The sequence below is a fragment of the Pinus tabuliformis genome, chromosome 2_1 (assembly GCF_031772625.1).
Source record: "Pinus tabuliformis cultivar Carrire ecotype Pingquan chromosome 2_1, CPIR1, whole genome shotgun sequence".
Classification (NCBI taxonomy): domain Eukaryota; kingdom Viridiplantae; phylum Streptophyta; class Pinopsida; order Pinales; family Pinaceae; genus Pinus; species Pinus tabuliformis.
Genome location: NC_142299.1, coordinates 727,665,019 through 727,681,033, shown reverse-complemented (window position 1 = coordinate 727,681,033; position 16,015 = coordinate 727,665,019).

The window sequence follows — 16,015 nt, the reverse complement described above, 5'->3', positions numbered from 1 at the left end:
ATTTCAAATACATCTCATTCAAATTGATTAAGTCAGTAGGCTTTTTCCTATGAGGTTCATTCTCACGACACTGTAGAAGATTCGTTGGTCTCCATATGTCTTGACTTGACAGGTGAACCTCCCCTGTAGCCCTGAAGCGTCTTCAACAAGGCTTCCTCCTCATGTATCGCCTACCAAGATTACCATGATCCCATCTATAATGCCAGTGCTCATGGAATTACTAGGAACACTTTACTAGAACGAGGTCTTGTTTCCAGACAAGTTACAGAGGACCTTGATGTAGACTTTGTATGTTTGTTTCCGAGTCAATTTCAGGCTTGGTAGCGGCCTGCCTGCAAGGTATCAGTACAAGGAACTACTGCAGAAGAAGGAGTCAGTGCAAGAGCAGGCAAGATTTCTCTAATTACCAATAGTGCCTGAGGATTGAACCATCTATTTGCATTAGCCCCAATTTTCTTCAATAATTTTTGCATTTTCGAGGCCCAGTGCCCCCTTCTTTGGAGATCTTAGTGCTATCTTATGCCCAGGTAATTCTCTACCCCAATGTGCCTCTCTTGCTGCTCGGCAGGTGCGCCTATCACTTTCCTCTTAACTGTTTGAGTTCCCACTTTCTAAAGCTCAGAGCAATTAGTAGTGGTGGCCAACTCATCCTTCTCTTTAACCTGTATTACACTATCAAAGCTTTTACTCATTGGGACTTTTGTTCTTAACAACATTAAAAAGCATCGAGTTCCATTTTTCCTTGGCACCTTTTGTTTAGCCCCTTTCAATTTTTCTCCATACGACCAAGGAATATGACTGGAGGCTTAGCCTTGAGGCACTATGGCCTTTACACTCCTGTCTGGAGCTATCTTTCCTTTGTAAAGTGATTTGCGCTCGAGTTTCTTAAATTTCCATTTGACCATTTGTTAGGAAAAAATTAGAGCACCTCTCATCGGAGATTTCTAATTGGGGAAATAACTTTGGAGTTGGGACACACTAATTATCCAATCGTCGATAGCCCTTGGTGCTTGCCCCTAGCTCTGTGCCTTTGGTTCTGTGAGTCCTTTTGACCATGGTGTAAGCCCAATAATTAGAGCCCCTTTGTCGGCAATTTTTAAGTATCCAGTGTTGTAAAGTGTCGATGTCCTCAACCACTGATTATGGTGTCATCAATCCACGTGGCACTTCCTAATGGGTGCCACACCCATATATGCCCCCTTAAGACCCTCAAAACATTAAAACTTCCTAAAATTTGTCCTTTGTACCACCACGTCAGATGACATCAAATGCCATTGTCGCTTATTGGAACCACTTACATGCCACCATGTGTCGTTATCGGAGCCAATCCCGCATCAGTTTTACACTATTTGCAAATTACCTTTGTCGCAGCGTTCAAAAGGTTGTCACCAACAAAAATCTCAATTGCCAATTGTCAATCTTCTGATGTTGCGATATTTTGATGTGTTGATTTCCTTTGAGCTCCGATGTGTGATCGTCGATATGCCTAACTACTCTTGTGTGCGATCAACAATATCTCATGATGCTCTAGTGTGCGATTGTCGATATGCTAGGACCTTCGATATTATGATCTCCAAAATCGGGTCTCCGATATTGTGAACCCTGATCTCTCTGATGATCTATTTGTTGTGATTGCCAATTTCCGATGTCGCTGGCTCTCTGATATCGAACCTCAGATATTATTTCCTCCCTGAGGCTTTAATTTTCAAAACTTCATAAGCCCATACCTTTTGATCTAGGAGTTCATTTTTGGACTTCCACATGTAACAATGTAAACTTTGAAACGGGAACTATAAACTCAAAACAGGAACTCTGGTCAAAAAACCCCATAAAAATATCAAAAACAGTGCTAAAAATGAAAAGTGTTGATGCTAGAATAACACTTTTTTTTTCAATGGTAAATTTTGTACCAAAAACACTCTCAAAACAAAAAGTGTTGATGTTGGGATAACACTTTTTTTCAAGGGTAAAATTTCAACATTTCAAAATAATGGCATAAAATATTTATCATGACCCCAAAAAACATTAAAATCTCAAAAAAATAATGAAAACATAAAATAAATTAAAAAATTAAAACAATGAAAAAACAAAAAACAATAAAAGTAAAAAAAAAAACAAAAAACAAAACAAAACATAAATTCAAATATATACTTTAAAAAAAAATCATTAAAAAAAAATAACCTATACAAGATAAGAATTAAAAAACAAAAAAAAACATAAAAATTATAAACAAATAAATAGTAAGAAAAACATATATATATATATATATATATATATATATATATATATATGTCCGGTAAACCAATAAATAAATAAATAAATTTCGCAAAAGAAAAAAAAAAATTAAAATAAAATAAAATAATTAAAATAAATAAAATGAAGTATAAAATTAAGGAGGTAAAAATAGAAAAATTTAAAAATCATTAACAAAAAACTAAAAATAAAAATGAAAATAAAAAACAAACTAGATTTTAAAAAAATAAATAGAAAATTAACCAAAAAAAATTAAAAACTACTAAAATTAAGAATTAAAATGTTGATTACTTAAAAAAACAAATATAAAAATATATATATATAAAATACCAAAAAAAAATATGTTAAATATTTTTTTTTTTTTAATCTCATAAACCATAAAAGAATTTGGGAAAAAAAATAATAATAAATAAATAAATAAATATAAAATTAAATAAGTAAAAATAAAAAAAGTAAAAAAGTAAAAAAAAACCCATGGGCGGAGCGACCTGCATGCAAACCCATGGTGGCACGGCCCTGGGCGGAGTGACCTGCATGCAAACCCATGGTGGCACGGCCCTGGGCGGAGCGATCTACATGCAGACCCTCTGCCCAGGGCCGCGCGACCACCAGCTGCCGGGCGGGCGAAGAGGCGATTGCATGCCCTTTGCCCAAGGCTGCCCGTTGCCTTTGCTCTATCATTGTTAGTCACTTTTCTTTCTCTATTTGCTTGGATCTTTGGTTAAAATGCATTTATCCTAGTTCTTTATAATATTATTTATATTATATAAATTTCATATTGGTATATTTAAAAGTATTCTCATTTTTAATTTATTCAAACCTCGGTTTAATCTCTATGGGAATATTTTTAGTAGTTGTGTGGATGGTGGGTTTAGATATACCTAGAAAGTAATTATAACATTTTTTCTATTAGATTTAATTTTAAAATATTATAAAATTAAATTAGAATAAAGTATTTGTAAATATTTTGACTTTGAAATACGTTATGATGTTTGTGCATGTGGTATTGATAAGCCAATGACCATGGTATTGTAACAAAAAATTAAAAGCCTAGATCCATACCATAATAATAAAAAACCTATATGACCCATGGTATTGAAAAACCATTCTATTTTCCATGCTCTCTCTCCCTCTCTTGATCTTTCTATGGAATTGTAAAAAAAACCTATTTAGAAGTTAATAATATCCATGGTAAATATTCATGATTAAAAATTTTCTTATATCATAAATATTAATTTTTGATAGGCTTATCAAGTACATTTAAAGATGGTTATGCAATCATTATTTCAATTTATATTCTAAATTGGATGTTACTTTAAAAGTACTATTTATGTCTTATATCTTTTAATGTGATATGTATACTATACTTTTTTAATCGTGAAAATTTGTTCGTAGTTGTTTTAATAAAAACAAAAATTACAATATAAAAAAATGAAATTAACAAATATCTCACACCTTACATCTCAAAATTAACATCTCACATCTAACGCTTACACATCTAACCCTCGCCCATCCACCCTAAACTCGAGTGTATATTTCCAAAAGGATTGTATTAATAAAAAATTACAATATAAAAAAATGAAATTAACAAATATCTCACACCTCACATCTTACATCTAACACTCACCCCATCTAACGTTTACACATCTAACCCTCACCCATCCACCCTAAATGTGTCTCAAAACGAAAACCTAAACCTTGATATGGATTACCTTCACAATTGTGTGGAATAAGGGTCCTTTACTCCGAAACTTCATTATCATATGTTTTATGCCCTGGCCACTTTATAATATACGTTTTTTGGAAAGGTCCACATTAATATGATGGATCGGACACTTCATTATCATATGTTTTATGCCCTAGCCACTTTATAATATATGTTTGTTGAAAATATCCACATTAATATGATGGATCGGACTTTGGGTTTCTGAGATTTCCAAAAGGATTCTTCTGATGTCAATCTCTATTCCCAAAAGTACCAATATATGTTTAATAAATATGCCACATTGTTTACTAATTGACGCATGAAGCCTATCCACACATTCTTGGTCCCGGGGGCTATTTTATTCATTAATCTAATTAATGGACCGACCATGTGCATTTACTTTTACTTTATATTCACTCACACGAAGATCTTTGTCTTTGGGTTTCGAAGATTTCCAAGAGGACTCTTCTCATGTCAAAGTATCGATGCCCAAAAGTTTTGATATATATTTAATCAATATGCCATGTTGTTCACTAATTAAGGCTTAAATCCTATGCACACATCTTAATCTCGGGGGCTAATTTATTCATTAAACTATTAAAAAAACTGACTATGTGCATTTATTTTCACTTTTTTCTCAGTCGTGCGAAGATCTTTGTCTTTCTCGATCATTACTAGCACCAAGCTCTACGTATCTGTCAGTACTGTCTTTTATTACTCCCTCTGCTTAGTTGGTGGATGGACATGTGCTCTATTTAGCCTCTTCACCTCGATCTATTATGTTGTTTCTCATGTTGAATTTTTTGTTGTTGTTGTTGTGTTGTTGTTGTTTTGCTGTTGTTGCTCTTGCTCGTCCTACTCCAGCTTCCTTCACCCAAATACTTGTCCCGGAATTCCATTAACAAGCATGTGAGAATCGATAACATGTTAACCATATTGCCTTGTTAAATCAGATGCCAAGTATCAATGTTGTTATGCTGCATATATAGCTTTTTTTTTTGCATGTTTCAATTGTAAGAAGAATATCTGCATTCCCTGGACGTAGTCCTATGAGCAATAAATCGCTAGCTAGTTGATTTCCCCTTCCCTTTCAATGTTAACACCATTTCACTCACTTTCACCTTTCAGAACACCCCTTTTCCTCCTCTTCATGGATCCTACCTTGACAATGAATGCCATCACTTTGTTGCTAGATGGATCTACAACGATCCAACCATCAGTCAAAATAGTTAAACTCGACCTCCTTCCTTCGACAAAGACATTGTGCCAATGCTACCGCATTTCCATCTCCGATGGTACCTCTCAATGCAAAACGTTTCTTCCATTTCCTTACAATGCCCATGTCACCTCTAGTGGCTTGCAGTTGGGATCAATTATCATTCTCAAAGAATACACTTGAACACTTTTGCAAAACTATGTGTATGTTCACACTCTTCACCACATCCTTTATGTTTTTCTTTTCCTTCCCTTTCTTCATCACTAGAATTCAAACTAATGCTGCAATGCTTTCCTCTTTCTTTCCTTCTTTACAAGACTGTAAAAATTCTTGAACTTGAAGTTCTCGAACGTCATACTACTTTGATTGGGACCTCACCCTTCTTCAAATTAAGCAATTGTCCACATCTGAAGCATGCTCTTCAACGTCACACGAGGCTTCCTCGCATACTCATGCTTCGAAAGAGGGCTCTGCTTCATCATCAACTCAGTTGTCCTCTGCTGTGTCTGTTGCCATGCCATTCATGGTGCTAAGCAAACATTGGTCGATCTAGGGTAGGGTGCTTGCAAAAACAACCCTTCGCTCATACAACGATACTCGTGCCTCCGGAAAGGTCTTTACATTTGACCTCATTGATTCTGCCAATGATGCAATCCATCTCTCTGCCTTTGGTGACTTAGTAGATTCCTTGCATGACCTTGTTCAAATTGGACAGATATACATGGTTTCAAATAGGACAATCAAACCAACAAAAAAAAATTACAATCATCTCGATAGAAAATGAGAAGTCTTCCTCTTTGCAACTTCCATTGTTGAACCTTTCTTGGATGATGTTATGATAATTCCTTTCCACCGTTTCTGTTTCAAATCCATGTTAGCATCAAAGTCTTTATAGCTAACTACAGTGTTATCACTGCATCTAATCCCTTATGGTTCCCTTTCAGTAAGTATAATTTTGTTTCAATTTCAGTATATGTGCTTTCTACTACAAATATTTGCTACAAAGCTCACTTCAATTTCCAATATTTCTTCCTTTTCTAAAGAAAAAAAAAAAAAAAAAACCCTTGCTCCTCCATACCTTGTTATCCTTGTAGTGTTTTTCCATTTCATCGATGTTTTACACTCTCCTTTACTTATACTAATAATATTATGATTATGCTCCCCACTTATGTCATTTAACTAGTTCAACAACTCTTGTTTACTCCCTTTTGCAGTCTATCGAAATGGATAGCAAGTACTTTGTCCCTACTATATGGATACTCTAAAGAGATACGTGCCGAACAAATTGTTCTTCTTGACAGAGGGTCCAGACACCTTCTGAGTCCGTTCTTCATTCTCCATCTTCTATAATCAACTATTAGTCTTCTCAATGAAATAAAGGCCTTCCTGCAACGCATTGTACGTATTCATCAAAGAGATAAAGTAAAAACTCTCTGATGAAATGGCAGTGCAACAATTCTCATCTTGGTATTGTTGTAGATACAAAATGTTGTTTCCTTGTTCACTTCATCATTATACTTCTCTCCTCTATCTTTATACACCTATGTTACATGTTGCATTTTTCTCCTTTCCATAACGTTGCATATTTTGCCTTCAAATATAATATATATGCTCTTTTGTTCTTCCTTCTAAACAAGGTAGTTTATTTGCATCCTTTTAGAGTATGATTTGTGCAATTAAATACAAACACTAACTTGCTAGAAAAGGTTGTTGTTCCTTTACCTTAAATCTATTTGGTCTCCCCTCCCCTTCCATTATGCCAAGAGACTTTTTTAAATTACTTAAGTGGCTTTTACTTACACGTGGCAAGAGTTGAGTGGTATCGGAGGTAAGCTCATTGAAGAAATCACAGAAATATGATACTGGAGATACCGATGAAGAAGATTCAGCTCAGAATATTAATGTTCCTGATGTTGATTTTCATGACTTTGGCAAGGATCAAACTGAGAATCATTTTGAAGCAGATCAAGTTTGGGCTATATATGATGTTGATTATCAGAGATCGGAAATCTGAGGGATATGCATATCGGAATATTGGTGAGGAATCATATCGGAGTTGTTTTAATGTGTCTCGAAAGGAAATATCTGATATGCATTACCTTTGATAATTAAGACCGGAAACAAGAACGTGGAATGTGGGTCCTCCCACTGGACTTTTAAATTATAGCACCTTTAATATAATGGTCAAACTTTGGCTATATGATATGTCTGTTTTAATACTCTGAAGTTTATAAAAAGGGTTTGCTACATACATATTCTGAATTTAATATGCCCCCGTGAAACTTATATGGTTTGGATATTATATTCTTTTATTATTATACCCCAAGAGAAAGATAGAGGTTTATGGGCATCGAAATATCGGAGCGGAGACACACTATCGGGAACCGATATAATATCACACGGACAACAGAGCACGCATGTGATATCGCCATTTTTGCAGAGATGCATATCGGAGTTTATCCTGATATACATATTAGGGAAACATCTGATATCCGAACCCCAAAGCAATGCGGACAGGTGGCACAAGACGAGCCGCGACATAGCGAACATATGTTTCATGTATTTAAATCAAAGTTTTGGGCGGATAAAGTCTAACAAACTTTTATATATGTTAAAACCTTGGTGCGGGCTCTCCCTTATCCCCTATCCACATGGATCGTGCCACGTCACACATCGATATATCGGAATCTTTGGGGGTGCAACCAAATGTAATCTTTTAAAATCCCCAATATGATTCGTCCCTATATTTTAAGGCAATTCCTATTTCAGAGACTATAGAATACTTAATGCGGCCTGACATGCAGGCATTTTAACTTTCGCCCTTTCAGTGAAAGCACGCCCATCGAGACAGCAGCCTCGAGAGGGAGGGCGAAAGTTAAAATGCCTGCATGTCAGGCCGCATTAAGTATTCTATAGTATCTGAAATAGGAATTGCCATATTTTAAAGGGTCGAGGCGCATATGGTTTGGTGCCATGTGTTACACATGGGACTGTTTGTAATGGGCGAATCAACTTAGAATCCAGCCCCTTTCACCAAGCCCCCAAATGGTTCATGATTGTGGTTCTATGGTTCGAAAGGACCATACATTATGCCGATATCTCAAAGAATCGGCCCCGTCCTAGCTAAAGGATTTAGCCCCTAAAAGCGTTGGCCCTAAGTCCTAAGGCCCTGCTCATGTGGATTCCATCTAAGCCCCCGAGGCTAGGCATATTGGAAATTTTTAGGATTTTACACCATTCATTCTAATAAGATTCTCCCTTATTAGAGTCTCTTCCCTTGCTAATCAACTCTCTTAAAAAAAGTTTCAGTGATGTATTTGTAACAATAAGATTCTCCATTTTTGAAGCCTTATCAGGGTGTCTTTGCGCCCTTCCAGTGCAAATGCTAGTTTAAATTTTGAAGATTATATTTTAGTGTGGTTTTTTCATGGTTGCATATAGGGAGTTGAGCCTTGAATGGTTACTTACTATTCCAGGGTAACAAAAAAACGCAACAAGAGAAGTCGGCTCTCATCCAAATTGATTTAAATTTTGAGGATTATATTTTGGTTTGGATTTCTCATGATGGCATATGGGGAGTTGAGTATTGAACCGTCACTCAGTGTTACTATATTGAGCGGTTATTCACTATTACTATTTATAACAAAAAGCAAAAAATGAGGAGTGGGCAGTTTAAGAAAACAAAAAATCTGTTAACGTAAGCCGTTGGATATGAGTAGGTGAAAAAGCAAAATCCAGCATTAGCCCTTCGATGTAGGCATGTGAGTTGTATATTATCATCTCATCTGGATCTGCATAACATCTTATCTCGGCGAACGTGCTGCAATACTCCGTATTTTTGTTCACGCTGCAATTTCCACTTCTGCAGCCCTAATAATTGCATTTTCTGGAAGTAGGGGGCCGAAATTGTCATTCAATTCGTATCGTCCTTTATACTTTTACACGGTATGTACTCTGATACCATAAACTTTCAATCATCTCAGAAATTTGGAAGAGCATTAGATATTGTATTCGGCCTCTCTTTTTTCTCTCGTTTCAATGCGCATTCCTTATTTTTTTCCTGATTTACAAATTTAATTTTTTTTTGTATTTATGTATTTTCAGGTATCAACATTTAATCAATATTTTTTAAGTTTTTCCTTAATTTGAGTTCACTCAATTTTGCATTTTGCAGGACATAAAATGGTTATGCTACCATCTGTCAAATGCTCAGGACGTTGATTTATTTTTTGGTGGTAGTGGCGGCAGCTAATGAGGTACCATTTGTTCTATCCCATGTGGATGAATTAATAAAGAATATTTTTCCGACTATAGGCGTAGGTTGATCTGTATGTCACAAAATTCAAAGAGATTATTTGTAATGTTGGCATCTCACCTCTTGCAGTCTGAATAGACATAGACATTAGTAATTTATAGATATAAATTTTATAAACAGTGCAGAACTCTGTAAGGTTTTATTTATGTTGTTATATGTTAATAAATAACTGAATAGTTCGCTTCTTTTTCACGTTTATACTTCATTTCATCTCATTGGATTGGCTTTCCTTTCTTGAAGAGATGCAGAGAAAGCTGAAAAACTGGACCAATCGGAGTTTCTAGAGATAGAGAGATTTCACTGTATTAGTTTTGGTTAATGTTAGGTTTTGTTCGTATTAGGTCAAAGTCGAAACCTTAATTTTTAATATAAATTTATTTTTTATATTCATGTAAATTTTTTTGGGATATCATTAACGTAACAGGTTAGACTACGCTCATGGAAGACAACATTCCTATTCATGAGTATTAGACTGCACTCATCCATATAACACAACATTAGTATTCAATACCAAAGATTTTATATATATATAAAATATATATATAAATTTTAAATGTATTTAATATTATAACTTATATTAATATGATTTTAATTCATAAAATTAATTTATTTTTAATATTATTATTAAAATTATATACACTCATTTCAAAATAATGGGAATGATTTAAAAAGAATTACATGATTTTTATATTCATAAATTAAATATGATTAAACTTCCACGTTTTCCTTTTTCTTATTTAGATTAATCCCTAGTTCCTAGTATTATAGTTAAAAAAAAAACCATTATATATAAATTGATACTTGGTTGTTAATTGGATTTAAATATTGTTATCTGTATGGATGAAAGTGTTGCAAGTGTTTATCTCTACTTATTTTGTAATTTCCATTTCTGCACACTTAAGAAATTTCGATTTTTTGTGAATTTCTTTGTACAATATGTATATTTCTATTATAGATTTCCATTATTTCAGAATTTTTATTGTAATGGCTCTCTCTTATTTTGATGATAACAATTCATAATCATTGTTTTTGGAAAATGGAATAAATATTTATTTCTGCACAAGATACTTTTATACTCACATCAATATATATATATATATATATATAATATATATATATATATAAATAATTTCTATCATCCCAATATTGTACTGGTTTTCTCTTTTTGGATGATATCAATTCATAATTTTATTTTTTAATAATAGAATTTCAAATTTTTATATTCCCTCATATCAACACAATTAATGTTTTTTAAATTTTTCGTCATGGTTAAGTTTACAAATATTTTAACTAACCAGATAAAATAACTATACTACTATCTATGAAATATTAAGAATATTCATAAAAAAAAAATTACAAATAATGAAATACTATACTAGCAACTACATCTCATTTGGATGAATTGATAATAATTATTACTGATTTCAAATAATCAATAATGATTATTCCTTATTTCAATTGCAGTTTAGTTACAAAGAGTTCTGGCCAGACATATTCAGTAATTAGGAGTGTTTACAGTACGCAGAATATGTATGTCACACAAAGAATGGGTTCAAAATGAGTGAGATTGTTGGCATCATTTATCAAAGTAAACTCATTTCTTCCCATTTAATCAGTAAAATTTTACAATATGACACAACTTTGTATAATTTTATTTATGTTATTATATATCAAGAAAAGATGTTACAGTTTGGCTCATTTTTCCGTTTAAACTTCATTTGATCCGATAAGAATGGGTACACCTTAAACTGGACCTCATGCAATGTAAAGATTGGGTCGGATTTTTGTGGTTTTGAATATTTTGCTTCAGTCAGTTGATTGAACTTTTTTAATATGTGGGTGAGAGTTGTGTATGGTAATTTTTTTTATTTTTTTTTCCTTTTATTTTTTTTGTTTTATCTTTTACTCCGTTTTGCAGTAATTGCCCTCTTTTACTTGTATGCTTGTTTTTATTACATCCGGAACCATACCTGCGGGGTCCACACCAGCAACAACCAACATCAACGCAGAACTCTAATCAGATTATTATTTGCTTTCTTGAATTCTTAAAATTTAATATAAATATATTTTTCGTATATAGATATGGCTCATCTTAGATTGATTCGGGTAGTGCAGCACTATTCGTACTCAATGGTAGCGCAATGCTATTCCTACTGAACGCACAATGTATGAATTAATTGATTTAACACTGAATTCAGTTCGGTGCCGCTCGAACTAATGGATAATTCATTGCGTTTCTTCTGCGCTTTGAGGTAGGCAGTTTGATAGGTTAAAATTTTCTATTTTTAATATTAACGTAATTTTCTTTGTTTGAAGTTTAATTATTGTAATTCAGATTATCTGTGAAATTTTTACCAAAATTATATGACAAATTCTATTATTTTCCAAATAATTATTGTGGCCTAGTAAGACTTTTACCTAAAACTGTAGCCTGGTTAGAATTTTAATATTTTGTTTCTGAATATTTTGTTTTCACCTGTGATTGAGTGTTGTGTAAGGTAGCCCTGTCTTCGGTTTATTTTTATTTTTTTCGTTGCCGGCAGGCCCTTTCTTCTCTTTTTCTTTTGCTAGGTTTTGCAGTAATTGCCCTGTTTTGCTTGTGTGTTTGTTTTAATTAAACGCTACCTTCTTCGGAACCATACCTGCTACTTCTCTCGAACCATCCCCGCGGGGTGCACTCGAGCGGCAACCAAAGCCAACACTGAACTCTGCTCAGGTTATCATTTGATTCGTTGAATTGGTTTAAATTTAATATAAATATGTTTTCCCTTCGATATGCTCAATTGATTCGCTACTGCAAATACGATTTGTACTCAATGACAGGGCAGTGCTATTATTTGTACTGCACTCACAATGGATGGAGGGCCATAAGACTTTGAAAGAGGAGCTTTGAGGTTGCAATTAGAGATCCTAAGCCAATATTTTTCAATTCTAGACAACTCTTTCATATCTGAAGCATCGAAACCCCGGGAAGAAATAACCTCAAAGAGTAGCATCATTCCTTTGATTTCTGCAGTTTCAGAATAATGGCGTTGATTTTGGAAAATAGCCTAATTACGACATAGCCATATTGACCAACACATATACTTAGGAATTTCCGTCCAAAATCGTCTTAACAAAGAGTTTGGGGAACAAGTAGATTTATGCTTCTAGTGAATAAACTTGTCACTCCAGTCATCTGCAATTTGGGGGGAAGTAGCCAAAGGTGCTAAGGCATAATTTGAGGCATCCATAATAAAGGAACATTGGAAAAATAAATGTTTGATGGTTTCCTCCGCGTTACCACATAGCACACAACAAGAGGGACCACTGATTTTCCTCTTCTTTAAATTCTCTACGGTAAGGATTTTCTCGTGGGCCAACTCCCAGTAGAATATGTTAATATTAGGTAGTCCATCGTCCAGTAGAATATGTTAATATTAGGTAGTCCATCGTCGTTCCAAATTTTTCCCCATAATCTAGAAGGAAGGGGGGAAGGGGTTCTTGATTAAGAGTGCATTACCATATTTAACATAATATTTATTTGATTTACCTCCCAAATGGTCTCGTTTGTCAAGTTTCCTAGTGATTATTGGAGTGATCCCTTTAAGATTTTCGATCAAACGATGTTAGTGTAAGAGGTGGTGATTGGGAATTCCAAAGGAATCCACCCACACCACAAACCCTGATCATACTAACAGGAGATATCTGCTAGGTGGGAGAACAATTAGTTCCAAGAAGAATGTGTTCCCATTCCCAGGTAGCTAACCAAGATGGTTCAAAATGAGAAATGATTAGGCTTTGCACAGTCTCTATATTTTTTATCCTTTCCCTTCCCATGATTCATCCTCCGGTCTAGTGAGGCGATTTTTGTGGAAATATTTCCTTATAAAGGCCTTTTTCCACCACTCATTGGAGTCCGAGAGGAGCCTCCAAACTAGTTTAGGCCCCAACACTAGATTCATTAGTTCAGGATCCTTAATTGCTAATCCTCCCAAATTCTTAGGTTTCTTAACCAAATTCCAGTTAACGAGGTGGAATTTGTGATCGTTTCCCTTGCCTCCTTGCCATAAGAATTTTCGGATGAGCCTGCTTATTTGTTGATTGATGTAACCTGGTGCTAAGAGACCAACACCCAAACATACCAGAAGAGAAGATAGTACTGATTTGATGAGGGTAACTCTCTCGGCCAAGTTGATCAATCTAACTCCCCAGGAGTGCACCCTTTTCCTTATTTTTTTGTAGTACATTCTCCCAATCTTCCCTTGAGGCATGTTTTAAGGATATGGGAATCCCAAGATATTTGAAGGAAGTTAGATGAAAATCCACGAGGATGCCCAACATCTGGACAATTGAATTCATTGTTTCCACTTGGCAATTCCAACCAATTAATTAACATTTAAGTTTGTTGATCAAATCCCTAGAGAGAACAAGAAACCCATCTAGAGTTTTTTTTCAATCTAGATGCAATGGCCAAGGGGGCTCCTCCAATCATAAGAGTATCATTGCCAAACTGAGAGTGATTAATTCCCCTGACATTTCTTATAATATTAAGACCCGGGAAGGAACCATCCAACCTCCCAAATTCTAATTTACTACTTAGATTTTCGTCCATGATTATATAAAGAAGAGGCGAGAGAGGGAAACCTTGGCGAAGACCTATAGAGGCAACGAAGAAGGGGGCAAGGCGACCATTGATGAGAGGGGTGATCTAGGGTGAACTAATAGAAGCTTTAATACATGAGATGAAATCATTACTAAAGCCTAACTTTTCCATGACGAGGAAGCGGAAGGAGTGATTTACCCGGTCAAATGCATTTTCCATATCAAATTTGATGACCATTCCAACTTCTCCTTCTTATTTTCTTGAATGAATTTCTTCCTGTACCAGGATGATAATATCAAGGATGTTCCAATGTTGCATGAGCCCGCCTTGGTTCTCTGAAATAATGGAGGGATGCCTGGGTTTAATTCTATTGGCAATGATTTTCATCAAGATTTTATAAGAAGAATTGAAAATCTAGATAGGGTGAAATCTAGAGAAGGTGGCGGGATTGGCATATTTTGGAATCAGAGTGAGAAAGGATGAGTTAGTGCATCCCCCCAACATATTTTTAACTTTGTTATAGTTCAACATCTAAATGATGTGTTTTTTTGTGACATTTCAAAATATACGATAAAAATTGATAGAGAATCCATCTAGACCTAGAGCCTTCTTAAGATCTAAATTCCAAGTCGCACTTCGAACTTCTTCTTCTGTAATTTCACCAAAGAGAAACACATTAGAATGCTGGAGACAACATGGGGCAATGCCTGAATAAAATCAGGGGTGCCTTCTAAAGGAATTATTGAGAAGAGATTTAAAGTGATTATATGCCTCCAATTTAATTTATGATGAGGTGTTGACTGTTTGCCCACCCATAACCTTTATTTCCCTGATTTTATTCCTTTTCTCTCAAGCCATTGCTTGTTTTTGGAAGAAGGAAGTATTAAAGTCCCCAACTTTCAACCAAAGATAGTGAGATTTAGGCCTCCACAAATTTTCCTCTTGCCTGCTAAGATTGAATATCTGAGTGGAGAGGTCTTTTTGCTTTTGAATGTGTGATTCTTCGATATGGATTTTTTCCATCATATTGTAATTTTCTTCTAATTCTTGGACTTTCTCTCATCTTTATTTCCCTGGGGGTTGATAATTTTCTTTAAGCCATTTCCTCAATTCCATTTTGACCTTTTTTAGCTAAGATTCCCAAACATAGTTAGGGGAGCCTTAGACATGGAAAATCCAAGATTGCTTTACCATATTCTCAACCTCTTCATATTGGCAACAATCTAGATTGGATTTAAAAAGCAATGGCCCAAGGTTTAAAATCTTATCCGTTGAGATCATGATAGGGTGATGATTTGAGTCTCCCTAATATTCAATGGACGAAGAGCAGCCCAAACCATTGAGAAGTCAATTTTTATGCAACAAAATCCTATCCATGTCAGCAACTATATAATGATCTTCGGACCGTCTATTATACCAAGTGTATTTCTCGATCTTAGGTTTGATATCAATTAGGTCCCATTGTTCCATTATTTCCTCCATTCTATCGCTAAAAGGATCCCTGATTGAAGACCCGCCTCTTTTTCCTGTTGTATTTAGGACTGTGTTAAAATCCCCTCCCATTATATAGTTGATGTGGTAATTCCTTTCCTTTATCACCTCTAATGAGGCCCAAAATTCTGCCTTGTTGCTATATAGTACTGGACCATATATATTTATGAAGGGAATTCTTTCCCCTATATCCTTTTCCTCTAGAAGAACCATAATCCAAGATTTTGTCTTAATTTCTTCAATCAGAGTAAAGTTCTTGTTCAACCAAAATATGCCTAGCCCTCTTGAAGCTCTCCTTGAGTACTGTGTTGACCCCAGGCTCTCTCTCCAAAAAATTCCAGCTGCTTTCATAGCCTCCACTTCTTCTAACTTTGTTTCTTGAAGAAATACTACTAATGGAGATTCTTGTTTGATTATATCTCTAACTGCTAGGGTTTTAGCAGGGTTTCC